This window comes from Schistocerca americana, chromosome 3 (genome assembly GCF_021461395.2).
Source record: "Schistocerca americana isolate TAMUIC-IGC-003095 chromosome 3, iqSchAmer2.1, whole genome shotgun sequence".
Classification (NCBI taxonomy): domain Eukaryota; kingdom Metazoa; phylum Arthropoda; class Insecta; order Orthoptera; family Acrididae; genus Schistocerca; species Schistocerca americana.
Genome location: NC_060121.1, coordinates 784,360,817 through 784,373,440, shown reverse-complemented (window position 1 = coordinate 784,373,440; position 12,624 = coordinate 784,360,817). Strand labels below are relative to the sequence as shown.

General features: G+C 41.5%; 1 protein-coding gene across 1 annotated transcript in view; it reads right to left on the bottom strand.

The window, feature by feature from the left end:
* LOC124606647 (rho-related BTB domain-containing protein 1) overlaps window positions 1–12,624 on the bottom strand; it is a 385,021-nt gene that overhangs the window by 186,917 nt on the left and 185,480 nt on the right. The window lies entirely within an intron of this gene.

The window sequence follows — 12,624 nt, the reverse complement described above, 5'->3', positions numbered from 1 at the left end:
TGACCGTAGATTGGAGTACAATGGTCGACCACCTTCTCATAAGCAGCACATTCCTGTAGGTAACGCTCAGCGACGCTTGAAGTGCTGAAGAGTGACATCACTGGACAGTGAATGACTGGAAGAGTGATTCGGATTGGTGCATCACGCTGTACGCTGCGGCAATGCCATGGAATGGTTTGGGTTTGGCGAATGCCTGGAGAATGTTACCTGCCAACATGTGCAATGCAAATACTGCAGTACGGAGGACATGGTTTCCGGTAAGGGCTTCTTTTTGTGATTAGGATGTGGTCCCCAAATTGCTGTTAAGAAAACGCTGAATGTGGAAGGATGTGAACACAGTTTCCATCATTGAATCACTATGTACTACGTACAGCAGAGGAACAGTTCGGAGACGATGACTGTAAAGGAATGACAATGCGCCATGTCATAAAACAGCACATTTGAGACACTGGTTTGTGGGCAATAACATTGCAGAAACGGACTGGCCTTCTCAGAGTCCCGACCTGAAGCCAATGGAACAACGTTGGGATGAGTTAGAATGTCGACCTCGCTCCAGACCTCAGGGTCCAACATCACTACCTTCTTTGGTTTCGGCTCTCGAGGAAGAATGGTCATTCCTCCGCAGACATTCAGGAACTTCACTGAAAAATCTCTGTTGATTCAAAATGGACAGGGGACATCGACTGGTTAAGTGATTGTAAACATCAGTGACTCTCCAACAGCCGTCTAACTGAGCTGTTATTTTATTTTATTTTGAAGGCTACCAGTTTCGGCATTCCACTACGCCATCTTCAGGCCCCCAATGCATTTCTCCGAATAAACGATGTCATGATGATGATGATGAAGTCCCATATTCCGAGGAGCGTAGGGGACGATGCGGGAGACTCGCACCGCCGACTAGGCAAGGTCCTAGCGGAGGTGGTTTGCTATTGCTGTCCTCCGACCGTAATGGGCATGAATAATGATGATGAAGACGACACAACAACACCAACTCATCTCGAGGCAGGGAAAATCCCTGACCCCGCCGGAGCCATGAGCTGCGGATGACATATACTGCCATAAATATCTGGATGTTGTGAACTGAGTCGTTTCACTAGCACTATATGACATTATCGTTTATTTGGAGAGACGCATATGGGACCTGAAAATGGCATAGTGGAATTCTGAAACTTGTAGCCTTCAAAATAAAACAAAATAATAGCTCAGTTATACGGCTGTTGGAGAGTTTAATTGATATTGATAATCACTGAAAAATGTCCTCAGCAAAGTCCAAGCCGTCGCAAAAGCAACATGTGGACACAGGCCACACGAAGTCCACTAATAAGAGTCTGGCTGCTCTAAATTCGGTAGTGTACTGTCAGTCAATCCATTAAATGTATATACATTTCGAGCAACTTTTAGCTGCGACCTAACGGCATTCAAAAGCTTCGGAGCAAACCTTACGTCGTACAGAAGTCATGCGACCTGGGAGACAAGAATCCTGCTCTTGTGCATCTCAGTACTCGCTCCAAAGGAATTCCTACTCTTTGCCTAAGACGATCGGTGATCAGTCTTTAGAATCATTTGTAATAGCGCAGTATCTAAGAGCTTAAGGCGAAACAAATGTAACTATGGATGCCAGACGGGATTTATCGAAAAAATCCCGGGGAGTTCACCCATGAAAGAGATAGCTTACGAAACCAATCCTTATGTATTATTCTATTCGTCGGTCTGGGGCCATTATCGCATTGCTTTAACGGAAAAGAGAAAGAGAGAAAGAGAGTGATAGAGATAGATAAATAGATAGATAGATAGAGAGATAGATAGATAGAGAGAGAGAGAGTTCCGAGAACCCACGTTCCAAGTCAGGGATATGTTCCTTCTTCTAGGAATACCCCGCGTAATGGCCACGAGGCATAAGTTCTAGAAATTATTGCGTATATGGGTGGATGTCGATAGCCTTTTATTCCGCGAGCTGAACGAGAAAGAAGGGGAAGACGAGCGATGTTGCATCAGATACCCTCCGCCAAACACTGTACGGTGGTTTGTGAAACACGTATGTAGGTCTACATTTGATATTCAAGAAACTCATACGTATGACGATAGTGCTAATTTGGTGTTTCGAGCAAAGCAAAGCTTCTTCTTGTCCATAGCTAAGTTTCTTGTGTCTATCACTGCGTTCATTACTGACTGAATATGTCTCCACACAAATTACAACGGTGACAAAACCTGTTTCAAAAAATAGAAGGTACTAAGTTAAGATTGACCTTGAATGCATTTTTTCGTAGTTTTATGGACATGAAATGCTGAAAAGGATTTATACCGGCAACTTCCCTGAGAGGTGTAGCTGTTTTCTTATATGGCTCCAGATGGCTAGGCTTATCATAAGCCGCAAGTAATGTTAACAACAGAGTTTAGAATAGCGTTTTCAGCCTCACAGTTACGATAGCGACTATTAAAAAAATATTAATTTGAATCAACAGTCGCTGTCGAGAACCTGCTAATATGGTTATAAATCACTAAGTAATGCTTCTACTCCTCTTATGGCACTGTAAATGCTGGAAGTTGCTTAGATTTTTGACTACCTAAAGATGTGAGATAACGTTTCTATTGTTAACTATATGATGCTACACGTTTGTTCAACTATGATTTAATTCCTTTTCCTTTAGGAAACATACTCTACTGTAAAGTTGTTTTACATGTCTTTTATGTATACTGTTGAATGTTACACATGATTTTCTCCATCTCCATAAATGCATAAAAATGTTTCTCACAGCTACAAGCATTTGTTCATGTACTTAAGTCGCTGTTATGATCACCATCAATAACCTAGTAATGTTTAGCGTATTACTATGTGAACTTGTTTATTAGTAACTACGATGTATTTGACTCACTCCCGTAATTTTACTTTCAACTTATTTTATTTTGAAGTAGCTTTTCTTATAAATACCAGTTGGTGTGGAACGGGCTCCGTTTCAATGAATAAAGCATGCAGTATACAGCTTGTTTGCCAAGTAAGATGATTTGCTGTTGGTGATCTATGCATGTTAGATACATAATGCTTCTTATGTTTTAAGAGATAGAGTTGGAGAAAATCACTTAATTACTGTTTACGAATAATTATTTATCGCTTTCACCGGTATTGTATGACCTTGAAGATTGATTATAACATCTCTAGATCGAATGAAAGGACTATTTCTGATTACGCGATACTAAATGAAATATCATTTGCAAATATGAAGAATGATACGAACGCACCATCCTGCTTGACACAGTCAAGTCGTTTCAGTATCTGCGTGTAACGATGCAAAGCGATACGAAATGGAACGAGCATGAGAGGATTGTGGTAGGGCAGGCAATGGTCGACTTTGATTGACTGAAGGAATTTTGGGAAAGTGTGGTTCATATATAAGGGAGAGACTGCATATGGGACGCTGGTGCGACCTATTCTTGATTACTTCTAGAGTGCCTGGGATCCGCACCAGGTCTGATGAAACAATTGACAGGCGGTTGTTACCGGTAGGTTCGAATAACACGCAGATACTGCAGAGATACTTTGTGAACTCAGATGGGAATCCCTTGAGTGACGGCGACGTTCTTTTCGAGGAATACTACTGAGAAAATTTAGAGAACTGGAATTTGAAACTGACTGCAGAATGATTTTACTGTCGCCAACATATATTTCGCGTAAGGACCACGAAGGTAAGATATGAGGAATTAGGATTCATACAGAGGCATATAGACAGTCGTTTTTCCCTCGGTCTGTTTGCGAATGGAACAGGAAAGGAAATGAGTACTAGTGTAAAGGGTACCTTCTGCCAAGCACCATACTGTGGCTTTCGGTGTATGAATGTAGATGCAGATGTAGATGTAGAATGTGTAGGTTCCACGCTCCATTGAGCACCCCTTCTGAAACGGAACTGTGATTTACTAATTATTCCATTACAGTCATCATCTAGTTGAGAAAATACTTCACAGCAGATAAGCTTCTAAGAAATTATATTCGGCGATGTTAACAACGACAATAGTTGATAATCCTGTCACCTTTGAAGGAAATGGGTTCGGTAATAGTCTATATTTTGCCTTCCATATTTCAATTATCATGTTATTTTGTATGTGAGAACAAAAGTTGCGTGTTCTGCAGGAAATACCAACGTTCTGTGGAATTCCATTTTAGATATAATCTGGTATTTTTAATTTCAGAAGAGACTTCCAGTTGATTAAATCTTTTTAAAAGTTCTTTTTAAAGACACTTCCTTTTGCCTCTGAGATGATTTGAAGCGAAGGGTAGTCGCTTCAGTGGAGAGTTCCTCCGACAGGGAATTCCCTGACACAAGTAAAATCAAAATAACAAATTAGAGAAAATCCAGATTAACGGTCCATATTCAAACGACGTTCTTGGAGGCTCATTTAAATTTCAAAAGCTTTTAATCCATAGAAAGTCCTTGAGTAAAATCTTAAGACATTATGATGAGCGACAATGATAAAATTCTGAATATATGTTTATAAATAAGGACTAGTGGAAAACTTCAACCGCAGATAGTGCTCTACCAGAAAGTAACTGCCTTTAGGATAGTCATTACGTTGAACCGTTAATAGTTGTCATCTCAACGCACTGAAAGTGAGCATACTAAGAGAAGCAGTATATCAGCACCATCCAGCCAACGATGAAAAAGAAGCATCTCACCATTATATTGCTTTGACTCACGACATAATACTGAGATGAGGTGAACAAATCTATAGGCTACGACACGTGCTTGTTTCGTGATTGCCACTTTCACCTGAAAAATTTTTTTGTTTCATCGCTTGATTTATGAAACATTCTTTCTTATAGTAGCTGGTACTAGGATTGGAGTATTACTTTGTGTCAAGAGAGTGGGGAACATCCTAATTGTATAAAATGCATATTTGAACCATCAGATGTTTTTGTATTTTAAACCCAAATTATACCGCTTTCGGTCTTGGACCATATTCACGGATGAGGGGTTAAAATGGTTTAAGCCACCATACTGCATTAGTCATTACTTAAAATGTGTAGTGAATGCCATGAATGTAAATAGATGAGACGGGACTTTAAAAGCAAGCATCCGAATTCTAAATGTGTACAGAGCAGTACTGCTCTGTATACATTTAGAATTCGGATGTTTGCTTTCAAAGTCCTGTCTCATGGTGTGCACTACACATTGTAAGTAATGACTAATGCAGTCTTCATCAGTGAAGATGGTCCAAGACCGAAACCGGTAGAATTTGGGTTTAAAATATAAAAACATCTGATGGTTCAAATATGCATTTTATACATTACTTAACGGCTGTTGGCGGTCATCTTCCAAAATGTTTATAACATCCTAACTGTCTGTAAGTATTATGAGGAATGTTTATGCTGTTGAGCTGATATTGTAGAGTTTTATTTGTTTATTACGGGACATCTGCGGCGCTAATGGGTTGGATCTTCCGGCGTTAATGCTGTGGTGCAAGGGGAAATTTTACAGTCTGTAATTCATAAGATGTGGCTATTATGCTTATGCTTAAATGTCATAAAGAGCTTTTCCCCAGTGTGTTTTAGGCGTGAGTGGTGAGTGTGTAAAAATATGTGAGCACAGAGCTTGAGTATATCTTGAGGTAATCTCACATGTTTTATATATATACGTGTGCTATAAAAAAAGTGTGTGCACCTGTCGTCATTTCATCTCTGTTAAGTCCCCGTAATATTTGTGATTGTTTCTTAATAGCACGGTGCCGGTGTACGACACTTTGTTGGAGAACGCAAAGTACAAGAAGTCGTAGGATTCAAAGGTTAAACAAGATGGCTATTGCAAGAACGACAACAGAAGCTGATTGGTGTTGGAGCACGTTGATCGCGTTCTATAGTCACTTGCGTCACATTAAGTGTAAGGGTCTTTGCAGCGACCTTCTTTAATATTTGACGATAAGATAACTCAGGAACGGGTTTCGTCCTCTATTACTCATTGCTGATGACGTCTTCTTCGAATCTTGTATCACACTTTCTTTTTGAAACACTGTAAGACTTTTTAATCCAATAGTGTCCAAAAGTTAAGAAAATTCTTCAAAAAGAGGAAAATGACGATAAACTCTGAGCAGTAAGCAGTGATAAACCTCAAACTTGTTTGTTGTTTCATAGCGAGCAAAGGGAGTCTCTTAGGTCAAGTTGGGTTGTTTATGGCATTACATTTTAAAACTTAGTGAGTAGCTGATAGAAAGCTCGGACGCTCCAAAGTAACGGAGGAAGTATTAACAGAAACTTGAATATCTGATTTTTCGATCCCAGACAGGACAGAAACGCGCCAGAACTTAGTTTCCGAAACTGGGGTCGTGGTCGTAAATTTAGCAACAACATAATTATGTTTTGCTATGTAGACACATAATTCAATTATGTTGAAGTAAATAAAGTATTTTTATAATTTCTGTTCTGTACATGTATTTCTTCCATTGCAGTTAGCCTATTCTTTTGGTTTTCATGATGTTTTGTACCCCGTCCCTCCATAAAATTTCAGACTGGATTAGTAAAAAATAGAGAAAGATTAAGATGATCGTTTTAATGCTTCACCTGTTCTACATAGTCTCCTCCACGTGAGTACAACGCACTGAAGGGTCATCAACCCAGGAAAGTCCTTCCGTGGGTTGTTGTTCACCTCGTGCATCACATTCACACCTTCTTCGGCCCTGATGAACCATCGAAGACCCTTTATGCACATCGTAGTTTTACGGTAGATCAGTTTTCCAGAAAAGGACTGTCCGTATTTTTCATTTCAGTCAAGCCGCGGCAGACGTCCACGCATCGTAATTATTGTTCGGGAGTCAAGTTGTGGAGAGCAAACTTTGCATACAGTGTTGTCTTCTTGAAAACATTCTGGAGAATGTCTTGAATACTTGATTTAGTCATCCAGTTGCACCGTGCACTTCTTCTAAGGTGGATCCAAGGTGTATGTAACATGTCACGCAAGCATAAATAGATGTACAAATGCGTACTTTACGGTGTATAGTGCGTTTTAAGAATTAACAAGCCTCTGTGAGAGCTACGTATGCGAACATGCCCATGTCCACAAGCTGCTTTTAACTGTAAGTGGTCTCACTGTCGACAAATCTTTGTATAATGTGCTGTATTTTATCCACCATAATGACAACATGGTATGAGATACTAAATCACAATGGAACACTTTTTATAACAAACATTTTTTGAAGACCAGAAGATCACAGTTACAACTGACGAAACAGATTAATAACATTCAAGACTAATTTATGCAATCTCGGCGATTGAAAGTTTTTTCCAACATAGATCGCTCGTTGTAAGTTCTCAATATAAGAAAATTCTGACTGATTTAGAAGTGTTGCACCATTGTGATTTGTGACACAACAACGTTGACACTCTACGGTCGCACGTCCACTATTTAACACCTCGCGCTCACAGCCTACTGGTCAAATGCACATCTTTCGTTGGGTTGTTATTTCAAGCTACCACCCGTAGATACTGAGCTGACGTTGCTTATAAGCCCGAAATCAAAAAACATGGGTATTTTGGACGGACGGTGTGTATGTTTTATTGTGGTTGAGCATATCCTATTGATAACTTACGGTGTATTTCTCAGGTAAAATTAATGAGCGACAGACCTCCGTGGCTGAAGTAGCACAGGGCTCAAGAAAATCCAGTACACTGACAACCATCGTTTCACTAGTTTGTGAAAGTAAAGCCTGGCTGGCAACCCAGTCCTCGATGTTTAGAGAAGACGAAACAGCTGTAGGATACTTTGTAAGTTTATTGAAGCCTGTGGGTAGTGCCCCAAGAAAGAATACGCGGCGTTAAAGAACATGCCTGTTACAAAATTATAACGGGAGAGGTACCATGTTAGCTGGGCGTACTGTTAAGACCCAGAAGCGAGATTTACAGCTACCACACGTGTGACTTTCCAGAGATGCAGTTTATTTAGAGATCCATTTCCTGAACAATAAGATCCGTCCGTAAAGAGTAGTGGCGGATGAGTTTCCCGCACGTTGTACTGGTTGCACCGGTCAGCGAAATATCCAGATCTGAAACCTGACTCGATTCAAAGATCCGTGCGGCCCTCGATTCTCAGCCGTATTTTATAACAATATGCGTCAAGCGAGTAACAGCCGAATCCAAAAATTTCGACTAACTTAATTTCTAGCACAGTAGCAAACAAAAATAGTTAGAGTGACAGCAATATTTCAAGATGTGCTTAATTTTAATTGACGTTGGTGAATTCGTCCGCGGGCTAAGTAAAGTTTTCCGCTTACAACAGAAGCAGAGCATTACGTAGCACGCCCGCTACAGGCTAAATACACACACCAAAAAAAGTTTTGCATCACCTCGGTTCCGAGATTTCCGGAACCTGTACAGAAAATTGGAACACAGATCAACATAATCATCATTTCTGCCCTTTTTATTGCTCATGAACATCACACATTGCATGTTGTGCCGCCATATAGCGAGACCTTCAGTGGTGGTGGTCCAGACTGCTGTACACACCGGTACCTCTAATACCCAGTAGCGCGTCCTTTTGCATTGACGCATGCCTGTATTCGTCGTGGCATAATATCTACAAGTTCATCAAGGCACTGTTGATCCAGATTGTCCCACTCCACAACGGCGATTCGGCGTAGATCCCTCAGAGTGGTTGGTGGGCCACGTCGGCCATAAACAGCCCTTTTGAATCTATCCCAGGCATGTTCGATATGGTTTATGTCTGAAGAACATGCTGGCCACTCTAGTCTGAAGGAAGTCATTCACAAGATGTGCACGACGGGGATGCGAATTGTCCATGAAGACGAGTTCCTCGCCAAAATGCTGCCGATATGGTTGCACTATCGGTCGGAGGATGGCATTCACGTATCGTACAGCCACTACGACGCCTTCCATAATCACCAGCAGCATACGTCGGCCCCACATAATGCCATCCCAAAACAGCAGGGAAACTCCACCTTGCTGCACTCGCTGGACAGTGTGTCTAAGGCGTTCAGCCTGACGGGGTTGCCTCCAGACACGTCTCCGACGATTGTCTGGTTGAAGGCATATGCGACACTCATCGGCGAATAGAACGTGATGCCAATCCTGAGCGGTCTATTCCGCATGTTGTTGGGCCCATCTGTACCGCGCTGCATGGTGTCGTGGTTGCAACGATGGACCTCGCCATGGACGTCTGGAGTGAAGCTGCGCATCATGCAGCCTATTGCGCACAGTTTGAGTCATTACGCGACGTCCTGTGGCTGCACGAAAAGCATTATTCAACATGGTGGCGTTGCTCTCAGGGTTCCTCCGAGCCATAATCATTAGGTAGCAGCCATCCACTGCATTAGTAGCCCTTGGGCGGCCTGAGCGAGGCATGTCATCGACAGCTCCTGTCTCTCTGTATCTCCTCCATGTCCGAACAACATCGGTTTGGTTCACACCGAGACGCCTGGGCTCTTCCCTTGTTGAGAACCTTTCCTGGCACAAAGTAACAATGCGGACGCGATCGAATCGCGGTATTGACCGTCTAGGCAAGGTTGAACTACAGACAACACGAGCCGTGTACCTCCTTCCTGGTGGATTGATTGGAACTGATCGACTGTCGGACGCCCTCCGTCTAATAGGCGCTGCTCATGCATGCTTGTTTACATCTTTGAGCGCGTTTAGTGACATCTCTGAACAGTCAAAGGGACTGTGTCTGTGATACAATATCCACAGTCAACGTATATCTTCAGGAGTTCTGGGAAACTGGGTGATGCAAAACTGTTCTTGATGTGTGTATAAGTGAGAAGGGGAATGTTCTATTGTTTGTTTTCCAATGCTGACAACTCACGAGCTGTGGTATAAATGTCAAACGAAAGTAACATGCTTTCGTGAATGCGGATTATCGAGGTGGTAATCTTCGAATATGGTACAAATTTGTAGCAAGTAACATGCAATCAAATTAAGGCTGTTGCAACGCAGTGCAATGAGTAAAAGAAAAAGGAATATGACATTCAAAACATGTAATTAACATTTGCTGTCGTGTCTCACATTGAAATTACTGTTATTAATTGATATAACATCCTAATTTGTGATGGTTACCAGTTAATAGTATAAGATCGATACGGGAAGGTGTGGCAAAGTGGCGAGGACGGGAAAAGTGGCCTTTGCATATTTTTTGCCGTATAAAGTGCTGCTGTCTGCCGAGAAATGGTCACACTAGTTTCGACATACAACACCATCGTTGGCAAAGAGGTTGACAGAAGAACCTTGTTCCGTTATTTTTTTGGTAAAAACTTTTTTGTTTTTTGTCATCTAATGTAAGGTAACTCGTTTGCTGCATATTACCCTTGTTACCTTACTTGTATGAAAGTAATATTTTCTACAATATCGATGTTTAAACAACATCTTTTGGTCTAAAAATGTAGCTTCTTGTTACGTATTTTAGTTTGATGGTTTCTTCTGTGGATCAACTGTGCCGACATGGTGCCCGATCGGGAACTGTGGCCGCACTTCTCGTCGGGGAAACAGGGCTAGGTGTTGACCCCAATAATGGTTAGTTACTTCTAAAACACTTACGTAAACAACAGACAAAACTGACTTCTAAACCCTTTTACATACAAAGAAATCATCCCCAATCCTGTCCCATTGTGACAATTGTGAATTAATTAAATCATATTATTTAATACCGTCTCTGTTCTGTTACGTTTCGTCTAAGACAAAAGACCGGTTGAAAACGGTCTGCTGCAGCCGTTTGGTATTCATTCACATGCTACGGCGTGAAGACGCACAGAAAATGTACCGCAAACCAGAAAAACAAACATGGAGTCCTGTTACAATGGTACTGGCCACAGTACCCGTTCAGGTACCGAAAACTAGTCACTATATAAGCCTTCAAAAAATTGCATGTAATTCCAATAGATATTTAATTTTTCACTTAAAATATTTGATGTCATACCCTGTAACATAGTGCTTCAAAATGTGTAAATGGTAAGTTTCTCTCAATAACCATGGTTTGGTGAAAATTAGCCTGAGGTGTCGTCCTGAAATATCAGTACTGGCTCTGAAGGAAAAAAAAAAAAAAAAAAAAAGACGCCCACTGGTACAGAGAATGTCGGGAAAGCATTGGGGAGATGAATCGCACCCCGTCAGCTATGACCAAGAGCTTCTGTATACCTCTACACGTTTCATTATACGTTATAGAGCTACAGAACCTCCTAATAGCGAGTCATTGTGAAGCAAACGTGTCAGACAGCTATTTTGTCATTTTGGAAGAGATTTTTTTCGGATTTGTTACCTATTCTTGAAATGGATACAAGTATGTTCATTTTCAGAGCTAGTGTAATGATGTATTTTAGACACTTGTAAGGCTAATACCTGATAGTTAACACTTACTTCGTTCTCAAGCTTCTGACATCCTGTTCAGGAATTATGGCTCCATTTTTATTTTATGATACCGACTTGTGGACACTGGTACACGTATAGATCTTTCACAAAGTGAGAATCATGCGAAGTGTATCGCCAACAGAGAGTTGAACGCTTCTGTCCAAGCAAGGCAACGAGAGTAAGAATTGCTATGTAAAGAAAATCGTATTTATAAACCACCAAGAGCTGATGCTGAAATAAACCTTCATTCACGCCTTCAAAAGTAAAATGCATTAAAACAGTTATATATTCATATTCTACTCTCCTGTGTGGAGTGTGTGCTGCATATGCAGAGTGCGCTAAACACAAGAGCATGGAAACTAAACTTACACAGTGTACTAAGATTATCTAACTATATTAATGCTTTTTACTGTTGGCAGCAGTTTCAGTGCTGCATGATGATGTTCTGTTTTACTTTACTGACGGCACGTTGCGAATGGTATCGTACACTCTGATGCAAATGATTTTATCTTAGCTGATAATGCCCGGGTGGGTAAACTGGTTGTGAATAAAGCTTCATTTCGCCAGCAGCTCGTGTAGGATCATAGATGCGACTATCTTCAGACATTTTCGAGCGTGAAACAGCAGCTGCACAAACGAATTGCGAACACAATCCGCAGTCAGTCAGTGAGAAGGGACATAACGAGGCTGTAGACTGTGGGAACTGAAAGAAAACGCCACCGACGCATTGCGGCGAAACCAGCGCACGGCGTTAGTGCCGTATTGTTCGCCGGCTTTTGTACCCTGCAAGGCGTCAGAAGAGCCTGCAAACGGTTGCTGCCGAAAGCACTCCGGAAGTATCGGGTTTTATTATTGCGGTAATATTTGCCACGAGTACCTATTGTGCGCGCCGCTGTAAAGTCAGACTCTACCAGGTACGGTTTATATTCGCGGCAGATATTCTTTCCCGACTTCTCTACGTTTAAGCTTGCCTTAATGAAATTCGAATTTTCAGTTTTGAATCGAAACCATACATATTATGAAAACCGATGTACTTATATACGTATGTATATTCCACATTTCCTACTGAACTAATGGACAGATTTCATCCAAACTTGTACACATGTTGTTTGCTGTCAGGAAGATTCGTTGTGGGAGCAAGAACCACCTACGTATGAAAGGGGTGGGCGTGAAAAGCAGTGCAGATCACGACGAGCGAATACCCTTTATTTTATTCATCCAGTGTTCGAAAATGAGAGCACTTAAGTGACGGCCGGCCGGAGTGGCCGTGCGGTTCTGGGCGCTACAGTCTGGAA